The sequence below is a fragment of the Salvelinus sp. IW2-2015 genome, linkage group LG4p (assembly GCF_002910315.2).
Source record: "Salvelinus sp. IW2-2015 linkage group LG4p, ASM291031v2, whole genome shotgun sequence".
In the NCBI taxonomy this organism is placed as follows: domain Eukaryota; kingdom Metazoa; phylum Chordata; class Actinopteri; order Salmoniformes; family Salmonidae; genus Salvelinus; species Salvelinus sp. IW2-2015.
Genome location: NC_036841.1, coordinates 9,773,510 through 9,786,004, shown reverse-complemented (window position 1 = coordinate 9,786,004; position 12,495 = coordinate 9,773,510). Strand labels below are relative to the sequence as shown.

General features: G+C 43.7%; 1 pseudogene; it reads left to right on the top strand.

Moving 5' to 3' along the window:
• The window catches only part of LOC111957129 (limbic system-associated membrane protein-like), a 146,386-nt pseudogene that overhangs the window by 113,110 nt on the left and 20,781 nt on the right, over positions 1–12,495 (top strand).

The window sequence follows — 12,495 nt, the reverse complement described above, 5'->3', positions numbered from 1 at the left end:
CAAAACTAAAGAACAGATATATCTGTATGTATATCATTTTGCAGGAAGGCCAACGTTCCTGGCATGATATACCTGCATTCTTTAATGTTATTAACATTTTACATGAATAGCATGTATAATGAACAAAAATATAAACGCAAAATGCAACAATTTCAAAGATTCTACTGAGTTACAGTTCATTTGAGGAAATCAGTCAATTGAAATGAATTCATTAGGCCCTAATCTATAGATTTCACATAACTGGGAATATGGATATGCATCTGTTGGTCACAGATACCTTAAAAAAAGAAATGGGCCTCACAATGTGCCTCAGGATCTCATCACGGTATTTCTGGGCATTCAAATTGCCATCAATAAAATGCATTTGTGTTTGTTGTCCATAGCTTATGCCTGCCCATACCATAACTCCACCGCCACCATGGGGCACTCTGTTCACAATGGTGATATCAGCAAACGGCTCACCCCCACGACGCCATACACGTGGTCTGCGGTTGTGAGGCCGATTGGAAGTACTGCCAAAGTCTCTAAGACGACATTGGTCGAGAAATGTACATTCAATTCTCTGGCAACAGCTCTGGTGGACATTCCTGCAAACAGCATGCCAATTGCACGCGCCATTAAAACTTGCGACATCTGTGGCATTGTGTTGTGTGACAAAACTGCACATTTTAGAGTGGCCGTTTATTGTCCCCCAGCACAAGGTGCACCTGTGTAATGGACATGCTGTTTAATCAGCTTCTTGATATGCCACATCTGTCAGGTGGGTGGATTATTTTAGCAAAGGAGAAATGCTCACTAACAGTGATGTAAATACATTTGTGCACAAATAAGCTTTTTGTCTGTATTGGAACATTTCTGGGATCTTTTATTTCAGCTCATGAAACATGGGACCAACACTTTACATGTTCAGTGTATTTTGAGACATTTCACAATGCAGGTATGAGACATTTTGGCTGGGAATACCTGTTGTTGTCGTCCTCCCTCTTTCAACTGGCTAATTTCATGCATGGTACCTTGAAATGGTTGTACGTGCGTGCGTGCGTGCATGTGCCAGGCAGAGTGCGATAGTGAGAATCTTAATCGGCTACCAAGTGAATTCTGTTCCATTTTCTGTGTGTGTATCCCTCTCTCTGCGACCATATTCAGCTAAAGATGAGTCATAGCTAGATTAAAAGGCTGTGGCTTGACAGTAAACACATTGATCAGGACATCTATGACACTGGAGGTGCAGCTGGGTTTCTTTATGCCTCTCTGAGGTAAACCATTCTGTGTTCTTTGATCATCGCTACCTCCCTGGTTGGTTTGGCTCGTCGGGAATCCAGGAAAAGCCTGAAGCTAAATGTCAGGTTATATTATCACATGGATTGTTGTAGCTTCTTCTAATTATGTTGTAGTTTCTCATGCTTCTAAGGCTTTGAAGTTTTATTATCAAAGTTGAAACGAAGGTCAATGTATTTGCGCAATATATTTTCTATCCGTTTTTCACTTTTTTTTAGGATCACTAAATCTGTGGTATGATAAACTGAGTCGAGATAGGATTATGTTGACGAGCTTGGAGAGAGAAAAATATTGAAAATAATTTGAAGTGTGAAAATGCTCAAATAAAAAATTAAGGAAAAAAATGCCTGCTTTCTTCTCTCAGCCCATAGATTAAATCATTGACGTGTTACTTGAAAAGCAAAATAAATATTTCGGTAGTAGATAAAGCTACAGTTGTTCCCACCAACTAACCACGGAACGGCAAATTATTTCTCTATGCTACGTGTGCAAGATCAACCTCACACAATCCTTGTACATCGCTGTAGATTCCTGGGCAGCCAGGGAAATCGTTTTTCAAAGAACTGCCCTTTCAAATACTGTTCCTTGAAGGTTGACCCATGACTAAGATTACAATCCTTGCTGGGAGCTATAGCCACTATGTTGAAATGGTTTAGACTCTTTATTCATTTCACTCATGAACCGCCTAGACAATTTCTGTTTAGAACGCGACAGGGTTATCTGTCTGGGAGCTGTTTCCTCTCAAACTAATTTTTATCTTTGCGACTGGCCTGGTGTGGATTAATGCTCGGGTCCTCATTCAGCCAATCAGAGCATTGATATTTCCAGCCCGCTTKTTAGCGAAAAAGCTATTGAATTCCATGTCACTTCAATCTTTCCCGTATCGAAAACACATCTTCACTTTCTGTGGCCATTTGACTCACGCAATAACTCTGTACGGCTTCATTTAATGTTGTTTGGCAATAAAATATCTATGTTGTCAGATGTCATTAAAGTGACAGGCTGTGCAGGCCAAGGAGAGGGAATCTCGATGAGTGTATACAGCATCAGCTAAGGGACGTTACATGGTCACTATCAGTATAAAAACAGACCTTTTGGGGGGAGGACAAATCCAGAGGAGCACTGACGTATTGATTAATCCTCTGTCATATCTGACAACATATAGAACACGTTTTCTCTGTTGTCAAATATGAAACAGCTTGGCAGCTACAAGTTTGAGTCACCTTGACAGCAACGCAGCTTATTTTAGGTGACATGTGAGAATGCTATAGAACATATTTATTATACCTGAGAATGGTATATGGACATATGCAGTATATGTGCATTTTAAAGCATTGAGCTACTTGTTCAACTTTTACAATAATATGTATTTCTGTTTCTGTATTACTCTCTGTGTATTTTGCCCCATTCCTCATTTAAAAGTCATTGATCAATAGTTTCTAGCAAAGATGTGCGTATACAACACCTCGTCTCCATCCACCCACAGTTTTGAAATTCACAATGATGTATGTATGCCCACTTTTTCTGCTGACCAATTTGAAAATGGAGTGCGCCTCGCTTTCTTAATTTGTTAGAACAGTTCTATCTGAGTAAAACGTTATTCTGTTTTATTTGTTTAGGTACAGAGTAAATCAGAATTGAGAGGTAGAAGGCCGATTAAACATTACATTCAGATGAAAAACGTTCGGCTTTCTTTTAACATCAATCAAAGTCATGCACCTAGCGTTGCAGTTCATTTCATCTTTTGGTGGGTAATGGATTGGGTTGAGCTACAGAAACTATTTTCCCTTTAAAGTTGCTTCTCAACTTTCCTTTTCACTTGTTGAACTAACATGGCAATACTTTTGCATTCAAACATTTGCATTCAACTATACTGAAAAATAGACATGTAGCCTATGCCACAGCGACAAACGTATTGTAAAGACTTATGTTCATGCCACAGCCGTTTGCGTAATGTCTTATGCGGCAAGACCTTTCCTGTTGTTGATAATTGCTCATGTTGACGTTTGACATTTTGCCTCACATAATAAAGTAGTATTTGCATATTTCATAAACCATGCACTTCATTCACTGTAATACTACATTGTGGTTGCAATTCTTGCCAAAGAAAATCCATTACACAGTTCTTAGGAAGACTCAAACCCTACCATAGAAAATGCTTCTCCTTACATTAGAATCATTCATATCTGCCACTTTCTCTTACAGTTCCGGCAAACATTTACAAAGTTTCGGAAGACATCACCGCGAACGAAGGCAGCAACGTGACATTGAGTTGTCTAGCCAATGGGAGGCCAGATCCATCAATCACCTGGCGACTGCTCAATCCATCAGGTAAGAGCCAATAAGCACCCAGCAGCATTTCACTCTTATCAAAGGGCAGCATTTCATCATTGTTGCTTATCACTATATCTGTGGTCTCAGACATGCAGGGGATGAGGTTGGGAGAGGGTTCCTGTGTTTAAAATCAAACATGTGGTATTCATCCTCGTTGCTCCATGTTTTAGGATGATTTTATTTGTAATCCTCCAGTCAATTCTTTAGGACAGGTTTATTTCAGTTCTAGAGGATGCTTATTATTGCTGAGAGAAAGCGAGAGCGAGAGAGAAAGATGGTAGACCAGAAGAGAGGGCGATGAATGATGTCCCGTTACTTAATGTTGTCGTCTCCCTGTGGATGTGGTCAACACGGTTGGTTTGCCTTGGTCTCCGAAGGCGCTAATCATCTCATTGAGTTGTGCATGCTCGAGGAACACCTGTAAATGACTGAGGCACACCTGCAGCTTCTCACTCTCCCCCTTCATTCAAGCACAGAACTGAATGATCTACCAATGCAATGTATTTTAAGTGAAAGCCCTCTAACGGATTGCGATAATTAAACCAATATGTTGTTGTGATTGCTCTAAATCGAACCATTACAACCAATTATCACAATAATTATATTTTCCAATACTCCATTTTGAAATGTTAATGTTTTGCTATCAAACTGCCACTCAAACCTTTGTGGGAGTCCCTCTTAAAAGGGTAACACGGGATTAGTGCTTCCATCTTTGGACTTTAAGTGTAGTGATGTATTGCCAGTGATTCTTTAACAGTATAACTTATAAATGCCTTAGTATAACTGTTGGAACATTTTAGAACCCTAAATATATTCTTATTTTACTACATTGTTTGTAAACAATGTATTTGTAAGCAAACACTGTATAGCTTAAAAACATGGTTAAAACTATCATTTTGATCTCATCGATGATCTGTCCTTGCATCAATAGCTCTATGATTTTGACAATCCCTCAGCTGTTTACCACAACAAGTGGCGGGGTGTTAACTGTGTTGTTTTTTGAATCCCGGATTGCCCCTTTAACGCGAGGCTTAGAAATGCTCAATGAATGTTAACATCTAGCAATTTGAATAATGCATAACGAAGAGCAGTGCATTGTCATGCGACTGCATTTGTATTCCACCATAAAGGTGTGCATTTGATAGGTAATATAATGCTGCCTGGAGGTGTCTACATTGATTAGTGTTCTACTTTGTTCAACAAGGTCGACTGAGGTGGGATATTCAGAGGTTCCTCACTCATTCTTAGCTCTCGTATTGTTGCCTGATCGTTTGTTACCAAGCAGATAATTGGTTTATAATTGGAATGTTTGCTTCTAAGCAGATGCAATGGAAGGGTAGATGGAGAAATGAAAAGAACGCAGGAGATTCCCCCCCCCCATTTTTCCATCCGAGTCAAGATTGATATTATTCTTTCTGACTTGTCAGAGGAGTGCCTCTTCATTATTCTAGCAGAGTATAACAGAGAGCACAACGTTTCGTAACATGACTTAAAATAATGGATGAAAGAACTGTCATTTTCTATTTCAGCTCTCCCTGCACAGTATGGGATCGCCACTATTCGCTTTCCAGAGTTCCCGACAGAAACCATGACATTAGTCTGTTGTCTCCCTCCCAAATTCTAGCCCTCCACCTATTTTTCCCTCGTGAAAAGATGCAGATGCAGGGAAAATGCAGGCCTAGCCATATTATGTACTGTGTATTCAGATACTTTAGAGATTTCCACGTTTTACACACATTGGGATTAGAAAGAAGGCAGTGTCAGCTATTGCATTTTATGCCAATAGTTGTATTCATTGAGGACGTGGGATGTTGTTGTCCCTGATATTGACTGGGAAGCAGAACATTGCTGGACTGTCTGTCTGTTTGTGGGGATGAGATCAATAGAGCAAGGCGCACAGCGTCTGTTTGTTCTGGGCCTGTGCTCTGTCTCAGTGTGTCTCCTCCCAACCAGTGTTTATTTCTAACCGTGTATCTGTAAAGGTCACAGGCGGGAGCGGAGGGCACCACACTGAGAATGCTACGACAAAAGTTGAATTCTTGGTCAAGCAAGGAATCTTTCAGTGCACGCTTCCCGGACCACCAAAATAGAAGTCAGACAAGTATGAAATATACATGCCCTTTGGTGCTCTTCATATTACACGCTTTGGGCTATGGGAAGCCACTCACAGACATCGGTGGTAAATGGCTTTTTGAGGGGAAAAGAGACGGGGGGGGGGGTCGTCTATGTTTAAGTATGCAAATAAGAGATCTCATTAAATGTGTGATCACTCACATCATTTGATAATTCAAGAGCCGAGCACGGTTAATTAATGTTAAAATATGCATTTGACGTTCCCACCCCTGACATAATGCCTTTTGGCAGTAATTTAATGCTGCAGGGGTATAGCCTGGATCAACCTATGTTCTACTGATGACAACTCACACACCTGGACAAGCAGGGATGATGGCTTGCCCCTCCCAACATCCAGACCTTTTCTTGCTCATGCAATTGTGCCAAATTGGCTTGCATCTTGTGGTGTACTTTGCTGAGGGAAAATGTACTTGATACGATTGGAATGTGTTGTTGTCTCACCTAGCTATCTTAAGATGAATGCACCAATTGTAAGTCCCTCTTGATAAGAGTGTCTGCTAAATGACTAAAATGTGAAAATGTTAAATGTACTACACACTTTTAAACATCTGGTCAAACGACTTAACCATATGCTCAGACAGGGGTGATAAAATCAGATTAGATTAAGATTTCTTCTTAAACAACATCCTAGCCATTAAATATGTAACAGTGTCCACCCACCCATACTACTCTGAAACAAGCCATGCTCCAGGATGGACTGGCCATAGGACAATTCTGGAAAATACCATACATTTTTACATTTTAATGTTATTTTACAAAATTCAAATTATTCAGATAATGATGGGGGACTCAATGGGGAAAAAAGGGCCGTGTTGGGCGCCATCCGAGGGGGGAACAGGGCCTGTTGTGGGGGCCTCGAGGGGGAAAAAGGGCTGTGTGGCGGGGCCTCAGAGGGGGAAAAAAGGCCGTGTGGTGGGCCCTCGAGGGGAAAAAAAGGGCTGGGTGTGGGCCTCGAGGGGGAAAAAAGGGCTGGTGTGGGGGCCTCGAGGGGGAAAAAGCGCCAGTGTGGGGCCGCGAGGGGGAAAAAAGGCTGGTGTGGGGGGCCTCCGAGGGGGGACAAAAGGCCAGTGTGGGGGCCTCGAGGGGGAAAAAAAGGCCAGTGTGGGGCCTCTCGAGGGGGGAAAAAGAGCCAGTGTGGGGGCCTCGAGGGGGGAAAAAGGCAGTGTGGGGGCGGCTCTCGAGGGGGGAAAAAGGCCAGTGTGGGGGCCTCGAGGGGGAAAAAGGCCAGTGTGGGGGCCTCGAGGGGGGAAAAAGGCACCAGTGTGGGGGCCTCGAGGGGGAAAAAGGCCAGTGTGGGGCCTCCGAGGGGGGAAAAAGGCCAGTGTGGGGCCTCGAGGGGGGAAAAAGGCCAGTGTGGGCGGCCTCGAGGGGGGAAAAAAGGCAGTTGGGGCTCCGAGGGGGGAAAAGGCCAGGTGTGGTGGGCCTCGGAGGGGGAAAAAGGCCAGTGTGGGGGCCTCCGAGGGGGGAAAAAGGCCAGTGTGGGGGCCTCGAGGGGCGGAAAAAAGGGCCGTGTTGGGGGCTCTCGAGGGGGGAAAAAGGCCTGATGTGGGGGCCTCGAGGGGGAAAAAAGGCCCGTTGTGGGGCGCTCGAGGGGGGAAAAAGGGCTGGTGTGGGGGCTCTCGAGGGGAAAAAGGGCTGGTGTGGGGGCCTCGAGGGGGAAAAAGGGCGCGGTGTGGGACCTCGAGGGAAAAAAGGGCCGGTGTGGGGCCTCGAGGGGAAAAAGGTCGCCGGTGTGGAGGACCTCGAGGGAGAAAAAAGGGCCGGTGTGGGGGCCTCCGAGGGGGAAAAAGGGCCGGTGGTGGGGACCTCGAGGGGGAAAACAAGCGGCCGGTGTGGGGGCCTGCCGAGGGGGACAAAGGGCCGGTTGTGGGGACCCTTCGAGGGGGAAAAAATGGCCGGTGTGTTAGAGATGCGCCGGCGCAATTTTCTGGTCCCAGTCTTGTCCTGGCATTCATTCTATACTCTATGAGTCGGAACTTGGAACTAGGTTCCTTCAATACATACACCACCATCTCCTGTCCACCACAGCTCAGTATAGCTACACACTCCAGAGTCCCCACCTCTGTCAGCCCTGAGATTGAAGTAGAGCACTTCCCAGAACTAGGCTCACAATCCCAAGGTCCCTGACTTGCATGTTCATGGAGGGCTCACTGCTCCCCACTGCTCCTCAGTGCAGGAAACAGGCAGTGCCTTGCTGACATTCTCCAGGCTGTCCCTGAGAAGGCTGTGACCTGTGAGATGTGACAGGCCCTTGTCAGGGTGGCTCAGGTTCAGCCCTGGCAGCGGGTGTGAAACATGTAGAGGGCTGCTTGTAGAAGGGGATTAAGTGCTCCCCCCAGGGATCACAGAGAGAGAGCTCCGCATCTGGCACTGCAGCTGATCCCAGACCTGTCCACTGTCACTGAAGGTTTATCCCGTCCACACACACACACCACACCATACACACCACCCAGCCACACTGAGTAAGAAGAGCCACACTTGTGTGACTCTCACCCATCATCACTCACAGCTCCCCTCCAGGCATTTGTGACCACAACGTGATGCATCATGGGATGTTTTAAGGGTGATGTAACCGGAGTGTAACCTGAGTGTCCTTGTCCCAAGGCAACGCTATTTGACCAATCCATAAAGAATCAGGAAATTAGAAGCCATGCTGGAATAACGTGCGGTCTGTGATTCAATAAAATTGATTTGTTTATCTGATGCGCTGATCAGCATGATACGGCAAGCCTGCACAAATGGGAATGATATCTGTKAAATGGTTTTGAGGTTTATCAAAGAGTGGTCTTTCGCTGAGGTGGAAATGTTTCCCTGAAGACCTCCGTATATGTAAACATGTGGGTGTTTTCATTGTGGTTGGCCCTCTAGCTACTGAAATGACCAAAAGAATGAGAAAGGGCCGGTGATTTAGCTCAGTCATTTGTTCATTTGTTCATTATCTTCCCACTAAGAGTCTTAAAGAACAGGCTGAGCTAATTATATATTGACCCCTCATCATCTAAATCAGACAATGGCCCGACAAAAAGATTGGCTCCATGTGTTTGAGAAAGATAAAGCCGAGCCTTTTCCATTTGGAAGCACTTAGAAAGTAGTGTAGACAAAATCAAATAAATGTTGCAGAGCCATTTGTGCCGTTCTCCCCAAGTTCTCCCAAAATCAACTGCTTAACATAAATTAGTATTCACAAAATAAATGTAACATTTCGCACAGTGGTAAATGATGCTCATGAATAATGCATGGCCATGCAAATGAGCATTTAGTTCCCAACTGCAGTTGTGTTGCTACGTGATGCTGAGTCTCTCCTCACTGATGGTTTGTGCTTTGCTCTCTATAGTGTCTCAAATCTGCCTTCTAGTTCCCTTACGAAAGGTCTTTCCAAAATACTGGCTTGCCCACAGACGCGTGCACTTGAACTACCCTGTTCAAGGAAACATGCCATCAGAAATATAAGGGCTCTTTTGGCTAGGTGGGCATTCCGTGCTGCAGTACGAGGCTCAAACGTGAAGTAAAAAAATATTGTCGGTGATTGCCATGCTAATTGTGATCCAGGATTTTAGAGTTGAACTGAAGCTGTCTTCTATCAGGGGGATGTGCTTCGCATACTCTTGTATTCAACTATTTCTATCTGACGATGAGTTATATGCTACTGCTGCAGGCTTTCAGCTCCCTCCTGGCACAGGGGTGTGTGTGTGTGTGTGTGTGTGTGTGTGTGTGTGTGTGTGTGTGTGTGTGTGTGTGTGTGTGTGTGTGGTGGGGAGGTGGTAGTGGGTTGGTAGCACAGGAGGTTGGTGGCAACTTAATTGGGGAGGACGAGCTCATAGTAATGGCTGGAATAAATGGGATGGTATCCAACACATGGATGTGCTTGATACTATTCCATTCACACCATTTCAGACATTATTAGTAGTTGTCTCCCCTCAGCAGCCCCCTGTAGTTGGAAGCCCTCTCTGTCACTGTTGTGGTTAGCCTTCACCATAATGTAGTTGCTTTCCCAAGAATTTAAGGAAATACAATTGTTGAGACAAACCCAAAGTAATGCGGTTCAATGCAAATAACATTTCACCACACATTTATGAGTGTGAGGCTCACAGACCACTGCACTGTTATGTTGCTCCCAAATCCTGGTACTAGATAGCCCTAGGGTCGTACGCCTTTTATTCAGAACTAGAATATGTTGGAAAATAATTATATGCATTGTCTTTCAGTGTTGCTGGCGCACAGTCAACACAATAAATTAAAGCAGGGCACCAGAAAAATTGAGCTTTTCATCAAAGTTGAATTTTAAGTGCCATTTTCATAGTGAAGTTTTTAAGTTCCATTTTCATAATAAACACTGTTCATTATAAATGGGTGAAGAAGAAATAGTTTATTTAATTGTCATAGCTTATCATGCGTTTGCAGCTTAGCAACATAGGCCCTACATCTATCTATCTAAAGTACATCCGGGCTCAAAGCAAGCTGGAGGAGTGTGCTGCCGAATGCCATGACTCGGATCTTAAACTTTCACCTGTAGTCACAATAAGCTGATGTGAAGGGGGGTGTTTGGCAATGCTAGGCATAGCTAGCCGCTCAACAGGATGGTTTTGAACAGTTCTCCTAGGGGTCTCTGTCTGCGTCAAAGTGAAGATCATTGGCTTTGTTTTCAACTGAATGAGCCCAGGACTTTAGGGGGAGAATGGTAGAGAACACCTATTCATGTCTTACACCCAGTCAGACCAGGATACAGGCATAGACACACTCTCTAACACTCCTGCAGGCACACACGCACACACACACATACACAGACACATCAGTCTTCCATTTTCTACAGTTCACACACAGCCACATACAAAAACACACACACCCACACAAACTATTTTTGTCTGTGATTTGGAATTCCTCTCTTTCTTTACTCTCTCTCTCTCTCTCTCTCTCTCTCTCATTCATCTCTCTTTTCTCACACAACTCAAACTGATTTATTGCTCTGACAATCTATGTGAAATAAGAAGTTATGTGAAGTAAGAAATGTGCACTCCATTCTCTCCCACCTCATTGGGTTTCTCAGTCACTCACTCGATTAGCATAGAGTTGTGTGGCTTTGCCGTCATGTGATTTTTAATGTGCTCCAAATCAATCACTTTTCCATTCCCCATGGGGCCCACGGAAAGCAGTGATTTATACCTGCTGAATCCACACAGAGATTGAGTAGCTATAGAAACAGGTTCTTTCCTGGTGAAGGTAAGCCTATTTTTCATAATTACTTTCTTTCTGAGAGTTAGTACTTGAAGTGTATGTAAAGAGAGAACAGTGTTTATCACGAGGCTGCTCAAGCCTCCCGGGGGACATTCTTTGATTTCATAGAATCATTAATTAAGCAATTAATCTGGTCATATTCATAATACAGTTGTTTCTGGACCCTGCTGAGTTAATGACGTAATATTTCCAGTTCACTTGTATAAAGAAGTTGATTTTATTATTATAATTGATCATTTTGGTCACACTTTATTTGGATAGTCTGTAGATCTGTAGGTGGAGACCTGCTTGCTATGGTTAGGGTTTGAATAAAGTTTAGGGTAAGGGTTAAGGTTAGGGTTAGAGCTTGGGTAAGGGTTAAGGTTAGGGTTAGAGCTTGGGTAAGGGTTAAGGTTAGGGTTAGAGCTTGGGTAAGGGTTAAGGTTAGGGTTAGAGCTTGGGTAAGGGTTAAGGTTAGGGTTAGAGCTTGGGTAAGGGTCAGTAGACAGTAGAAATGTTACTGAAAGTCTGTAGAGTGACTACAGATGGACTATCCAACTAAAGTGTTACCTAGATAGCTACTGTAAGTAAGCTACTGTACTGTAGATCGTAGCTAAGTCATCATCTTCTCTCTCTAGCCCCTCAAGAAATATCTATTCAGGTGAAGTCRAACTGCCTTAATGATAAAACGATCAAGCAGCCACAATACATTTCCATGGCAACTGATTTCAATCCTAATTTTCCAATCATGGCATCCTTTGTCCACGATGAGTGTGTTTGATATGGCTGCGGTAGCCAAGCTAGGAGGACCCTTTGATCTGAGTGCTCTATTCATAAGCATTGAACTACACCAGACAATCATACCAAACATAAGCGTAACCATAGAGATCCTATCATATATATTCTATGGGGTTAGGGTTAGGGTTCAGGGTTAGGGTTAATTTTATGGGTGTGGCACAGAAAGAGCTTGATACATTGGGCATGCAGCTGTGAATGCTGTTGCCATGCAGTTTGAGACTTGAAATTGAGGTTGTTCGGTATGTTTACATTTTGGATTTAGCCACAAACAAATGTATAAGAACAACTTGAGTGTCTCTAATAGGAAAGGAACAGTCTTCCGTATCGACATTCCCAGGGTTGTTACTTCATTTCACGGGTAGAAGACCTTGCTCCCTGAGTGTCAGCTCAGTTTCGGCGTGCTCATTGTTTTATTTAGTTGGGTTCGGTGGCATTTGGAGGTTTAGCTGGGGTTTTTTTACTCAGAAACTGTCTCTGTCTTCCACACATTTACAGGGCTTGGGAAAAACATGTTAGTTATAAGGTTAAACAGGTCTCAGGAGTCTTCATGCATTCACTGCAGGCTATTGTTGCTATCAATCAATATCCATTTAGGAATGCCAAGAGAAATGTTGATACAGTACACTATTGTTTTGTTTGTGAACAGCTTTAGTCAATGTTACCCCATGGTACCTTCGTCAATGTTACCCCATGGTACCTTCGTCAATGTTACCCCATGGTACCTTCGTCAATGTTACCCCA